This window comes from Camelus bactrianus, chromosome 34 (genome assembly GCF_048773025.1).
Source record: "Camelus bactrianus isolate YW-2024 breed Bactrian camel chromosome 34, ASM4877302v1, whole genome shotgun sequence".
NCBI classification, from domain to species: domain Eukaryota; kingdom Metazoa; phylum Chordata; class Mammalia; order Artiodactyla; family Camelidae; genus Camelus; species Camelus bactrianus.
Window position 1 is genome coordinate 21,334,201 of NC_133572.1, and position 6,265 is coordinate 21,340,465.

A 6,265-nucleotide genomic window follows, 5' to 3' on the forward strand; every position below is an offset into this window, starting at 1 on the left:
GGCTCGGGTCCCATCCCTCCGATGGGGGCACTGCCCTGGCTTGGTCCTGATCCAGGCCATGGAGAAACTGAGGAAAGGAACTTCGAGGGTACTCAGCAGATTCTAGTTCGGAACCCGTGTAGTTTCTGGCTGTGCCAATAGGTTTGGAGCCTCCTCCTAGTAGACTCCATACTAGAAACTCCAATAGCATTGTTCAGGGGATCGGGTCAGCAGGGGTCCAGACCCCTGGGTTTGCCCCAGGGCAGGCCCGGGGTGGTACCCGCCCACAGCTCTGCCTGTCAGGCGAGCTCCTCAACCCCCACCCTCGGGGCTTGGGGTGGCGACCAGCTTGGGGCAGTGGGGAAGGGGGCCTGGGAGCGAGGACACGCCCCCCCCCAAAGGGTAGCCTCGAGGCGAGGGGCGCGGAGTGCGTGGTGCCCAGCTTGGCCGCCAGGAGGCTTGGCCGCCAGGAGGCGTGGCGCGGGTCCCGTTAGTCGGAGTCGCCGCTGCTGCCTCTGCAGCAACGCCAGTGTCCCTGAGCCGCGGGGTGACGGTGGCTCTCGCCTCACACACCCCTTCCTCCCGTGGGGGGAGCCTGATGCCACGTTCCCTATGAATTATTTATCGCTGGCCTAAAAATACCCCGAACTTCACAGGCCAAGTGTAAGAGGTTCCCCGCGGGTCCGGGTGGAATCAGCGGGGAGGGGGGAGTTAGTCTTGGAGATGGGAGACCTCCGTGCCCGCGTCAGTGGGGTCATGATGGCGAAATGGTCATCTCCCCTGACACCTGGGTTCGGGTTTTAGCTCAGCCGGAGGGAGGAAAACCCGACGGTAAAGCAGAGTCCGCTCACTCGGAGGGAAGTGGAGCCTGGGTCCCTCGGCTGCCCCGGAGACAGCGTGGCTGGTGGGTGGGCCGACTCCTGGGACCGAGGCTCCTGGCCTGGGAGAAGGGGCAGCCATCAGATGTCTGGAGTGTGAGTGTGTGTGCATGTCCGTGTGTGGGAGCCTGCCTGAGACTGGGGGAGCACATGGAGATGCTCAGGCGGTTCAAGGTGATGCTGAGGGTCCCGGAAGACTGACCATTGCCATCCTCTCCCTGGACCCTTTTTGGGGTCCGGATGTTCATAAAATATTAACAGCCCGTTTGTGAAAGGGGTGGACCCCAAGTGGGTGGGCAGAGGTCTAAGACAATAGTCCAGTGTGGGCCGGGGGCATCTTGGGCTGGCAAATAAACTGCCACGGAGCAAAGTTAAGGGAAACCCTGGCAGAGGAGCTCCCCAACCCAGGAGAAGTGGGGGTGTGGGGTGGGGAGAAGGGCAACCGGCCTAGAGCCAGACCCAGACCCTCTGTCTTCTCACCCATGTTTCCAGAGCCTGGATGAACTAAGGCAGGTGCTCTGTGGGAGAGGGATTGAGGTTGTGCTCTGAAAATTCGGGGATCTGTTGTGTAGACAAGAGAGAGGTGGTGGGAAGAGGACATTCTAGCCTGAGGGAACAGCAGAGCAAAAGCCAAGAGACGAGGTAGTAGGGTCACCCCTAAGTGGCAAGAGTGTGGGGTCCACGGCGGGGAGGACAGTTGGTCGGGGTCAGAGTGTGTGGGGCTCTGGCCATGAGACCCAGTGTCTGGGCTTAATTTGTGGGCACCAGGGAGCAGCTGTGCTGTTTGAGGGTTGCAGTGGCCAGAGGAGTGTTTCAGGCCAGTGGGGCCCCCCCCTCCTGCCTTGTGTGGGAGGCTGGATGCCATGTGGTGCTAAGATTCTGGAGTCTGCATCTCTTTGAATCTGCCCATTGCTATTTTAAGTTCACAGACTTGCCTGATTGGGACCCCTCCCTCCAGAGGCATCCTGAGATCAGTTTCTGTGAGAGACAAGACCTCGCTCAGCTTCCTCTCCTCAACTCCAGTCCTGGAGGACACGTTCCCATCAGAGAGTCTCGGGGGACAACGCCCCCTTGGAGCTGAGGGAGGACCTGGGTCCTTCATCTACAGCCACGTTTTCCAAAAGAAACCACATGAGAGCTAACGAAGGCACAGTAGAAAAAGTAAAAAGAAAGGTGAAATGAATTCTAAGGCTATATTGTGTTTAACTCAATGTATCTAAAATGTTCTTTTGTCATGTAATCCATATAAAAATATTGAGATATTTTCCTTTTTGAACACCAAGTCTTCAATAGCCAGTGTGTATTTGACATGAAACGCCGCAATTCCGACGAGACACATTTAAGTGCCCGACAGTCACACATGACTGGAGGCTGCTGTGCTGGGCAGCAGAGATCTGGAGCTCAGAGCTGGGAGGCAGAGGTGGGGGAAGCTTTGGGCTTCCTAGAGGGTGGGGAACCTACAGGGACGGGCAGAGAGGAGCACAGAGAGGCCTTGCGAAGTGTGGAACAAGCACGGCAGTGCCCTTTTCAGGTGTAATTTGAAACCTCTGGTTGGAGCTAGCTGCGGGCACAGCACGCTCAGGCTTGCACACAAGACGCACACGCACCTCCAGGCTGACATTGGAAGTCAGTGTACGAGGAAATCACACACAGGGGGAGTTTCAAGGGCAGAAAAGTGAGCACAGTATTCCCTTCCCCGCCAAAACTCCCGTCTCCTCCTCCTGAATTCATCCAGGCCCGGCCTGGTCGCCCTTCCACTCTCCCCTGTTGGGAAGTTTTTGGGGGATGTCATGGAGATGGAGAGGGGGTAAAGCTGTGGCTGATGGCCGGCTGGGAGGGAGAACTGCATGCATGGGCACCACTCACCAGTGTGGCTGTTGGTCCCAGTCCAAAGCCATGATGCTCATTTAGCAGGGATACACGTCAGGCCCTTGGGTTATGGTAAAAATCCCCTCCCGTCAGTGATGGCCTAGGGAGGCAGCTCATGTGTGAGATACCTCAGGGTTTCAGGTGACTCTGAGCTCCGAACAAATCAACTGGGTCACACACCTGCTGTGGAAGAGCGGCTACTAACTGAGGCAACGGGGGGAGGGTAGGGATGTCCAGTGCCCCTGAGCCGGGCAGGGTTATGCAGAGGAGGGTCTTTGGAGATGTTAGGTCCAGTTTAGGTTGGAGAATGGTACGTGTGTGTGCGCGTGTGTGTGTGTTACAGAGCTGCCTGCCTTCCCCTGGCTGTGGGGCTGTCACCTGTAGGATAAGGATGCTGATGAGAGCGGGCACCCCTCACACCATTGTGAAGTAGGTCCTGTGATTGTTGCAGGCAAGAAAACATGGCTCAGTGAGGCTAGGCAACTTCCCCAAGATCACACAATTAGTAAGTGGCAGAACTGGGACTTGAACTCAAGCCTCTCCACTCAAATCCATGCACTTGGCACCAGATTAGCATGTGCTGTGTACCTTCCTGGGGCAGAACCCAGATGGATGAGTTTCCAAGCATGGTGTTCAACCATAAAACGGAAGTAATGAGCACCTAGCCTGGCATCTTCTTCCCAGCCCCCGCCCTCTGGGCTGCGCTTGGATGCTCAGCTAACCTCTGTCTCTTTTTCTTTGTCTGTCTGTGTCTGTCTGTCTCCCTCTCTCTCTGCCTCTCTTTGTGGAAGGAGGCTCCCCCCTTCTCTTTCATGCTCTGGATGCGTGCCCCTATGACGCTGGCCTTCGCCTCCTCTCTGTCTCTTTTCTCCTCGTGCCTCTGCCTTCCTCCCCATGCCTATCCTGGTGTCTCTGCAGGACCCTCTGGTGGACATGGTGGGGGGCTCTGGGGCTGGCCTTGCTGCTCACCTCACTCCTCGATGCCTGGGCAGGGCTGGGCCCCGGGCAGGGCGAGCAGGCTGCGATGGTGGCTGTGGTGTTCGGCAGCTCAGGGCCATTGCAGGCCCAGGCCCATACCCGCCTCATCCCCCAGAGCTTCCTGGACCTGCTCCTAGAGATCCGACCACTCACCGTAGGGGTCAACACCACCAACCCCAGCAGTCTTCTCACCCAGATCTGCGGGCTGCTGGGCGCTGCCCGCGTCCAAGGCATCGTCTCTGAGGGCAACGTCGGCACTGAGGCCGTGGCCCAGATCCCGGATGTCATCTCCTCCCAGCCCCTCGTGCCTATCCTCAGCATCAGTGGGGGCTCCGCCGTGGTCCTCACCCCTAAGATGCCTGTTCAGAATCATGTCCCCTCATCCCTGGAGCCTGGAGCCAGGCTGGGGCTGGGGGAGTGGGGCTGAGTCTGGGCCAGGGAGACACTCAGGTCCTGGGAAGCTGGGATTGGGTGGGATCAGCAAGGAGGTGGGGGCTCAGGGAGACACAGGTGAGGGAGGAGAAGGCTGTGGGGATGACGTTCCCATGCTCTAGAGGAGAAACTTCCTGGGCTGCTTTGACATTCGTGTCTGGATGAAGGCTGGGCAGGTGGCAAACCCACCTCTGGTTCTGGGGGCAACCCTGGCCCACCTTCTCCCTGTTTCTCTGGCCTTCCTTGGTCAGGCTCCAGATCCAGGGCATAGGGCCAGGCTGGGACCTGATGTAGATGACCGGCAGGGGAGGGCATCCCGGGACAGGCACTGCCTGAGGCCTGGGGGCGGCAGGCCTGGGGGTGGCAGGCCCTCACAGAGCTGGCCGTCCTGTGGGGAGAAAGTTCCAAACACATTCCTGCCCTCACAGCTGGGATAAGCCTCCTGAAGGAAGAACACAGGATGCCGTGCCACAGGGGAGTCTAACGGGGCCCCCTGTGGGTCGGTGGTTGATCAGAGAAAGTGCCTTGAGAAATATGTCTAAGCTGAGACCTGGGGGGTGAGGGAGGATTGACAAGGTGTGTATGTGTGGTGAGGGGGGGCTCCAGGTAGAGGGGGCAGGTGGCAGGTGGCAGGTGGTGCAAATGCCCAGCGGTGGGAAGGAGCTTGGGGTTTCTGAGGGACAGAGAGAAGCCTGCAGAAGGTGGTGTGGTCCCAACCACACAGGAAAATATTTGGGTTTTACCCTAAGTAACTGCGGAGCTGAGGAAGCTGTTGAGGGGAGAGACTGATCTGATTTGCATTTCTTTTATGATTATTTTTTATTGTAGGGAATTTTGAGCAGACACAAAAGTAGACAATTATAATAATCCCATGTGCCCCACCCACCCCTGGCTAAGCACGCCTCACCCTTACCCCCACCCACTTCCCCCTCGTCTGTATTATTTTGAAGCAAAGCCCAGACATATTTATATCATCCATAAATACTTCAGTACACATCTCTAGATGATAGGGCTTTAAAAATAATAAAACCACCATACGTCATCACATTTAAAAAATAATAAAAATTCCTTATCCTCATGTAAAAAAAGGATGTTTTTTACATTTTTGAAAGGGTGTTCAAAATAAGGAAATCAAAGAATATACCTGAAAAGCCACTGATAGGGATCAAAGAATACATCCATAAGTTAAAATTATGTATTTTAATATAACAAAAATTGTGTCAATTACCTGCTCATAGTTTAAACGTTGAATTTCTGGCATTTCTTTTGGCTTTGTATCAAGCATGCATTCTCCTGTAAAGAGAAATTGTAAAATTGCCTTTTAAAAATGTTTTCTTTCTAATTACGAAGGTAATATATTTTAATGATAAATTATAGCAACATGCGACATACAAAAGTGACTCCTCAATTCCATTCAGAGAAAATCAATGTTAACTGTTAGTCACAGTCTCACATAAATTTTTCCAGTGTACATCCTACAATGCTTTGGAATTTTTTCTTACCCTTTACAATATATTTGAGCATCTTGCCGTGTCACTACAATAAAGCTCTAAAAGGTTTAACCAAATTTCGTCAACAAGTATAACTATTACCTCCACACCTTTCCAAGAACAGGTGTTACCACTCTTCTAAATGTCTGCCATTCTTAGACATAAACAAACTTCTCCTTACATTAAAAAAACTGATATCTTAGAGATTACCTGTGGAGAGAGGGAAGGGGGAGGGGCAACACAGGGGTACGGAACTGAAAGATACAAACAATGATATACTGTATAGCACTTGGAATTATAACCATTATCTTGTAATAATTTTTAACAGAGGATAATCTATAAAAATACTGAATCACTATACTGTATATCTAAAACTAATATAATATTGTAAAGCAACTATACTTCAAAAAGCTTAATAGTTTTTATACACGTACGTTTATTGGTATCACCTTTTAATTAATTAATTAATTATATTTAAGTATAGTCAGTTTACACTATGTCAATTTCTGGTGTATAGCATAATGTGCCAGTCATACATATAAATACATATATTCATTTTCATATTTTTTTATTATTGATTACTACAAGATATTGAATATAGTTCCCTGTGCTGTACAGAAGAAACCTGTTTATCTATTT

At 52.5% G+C, this 6,265-nt stretch overlaps 1 pseudogene; it reads left to right on the plus strand.

The window, feature by feature from the left end:
- Positions 1-746: 746 nt before the first annotated feature.
- Positions 747-4,131, plus strand: LOC141575886 (glutamate receptor ionotropic, NMDA 2C pseudogene; annotated as a pseudogene).
- Positions 4,132-6,265: the final 2,134 nt, after the last annotated feature.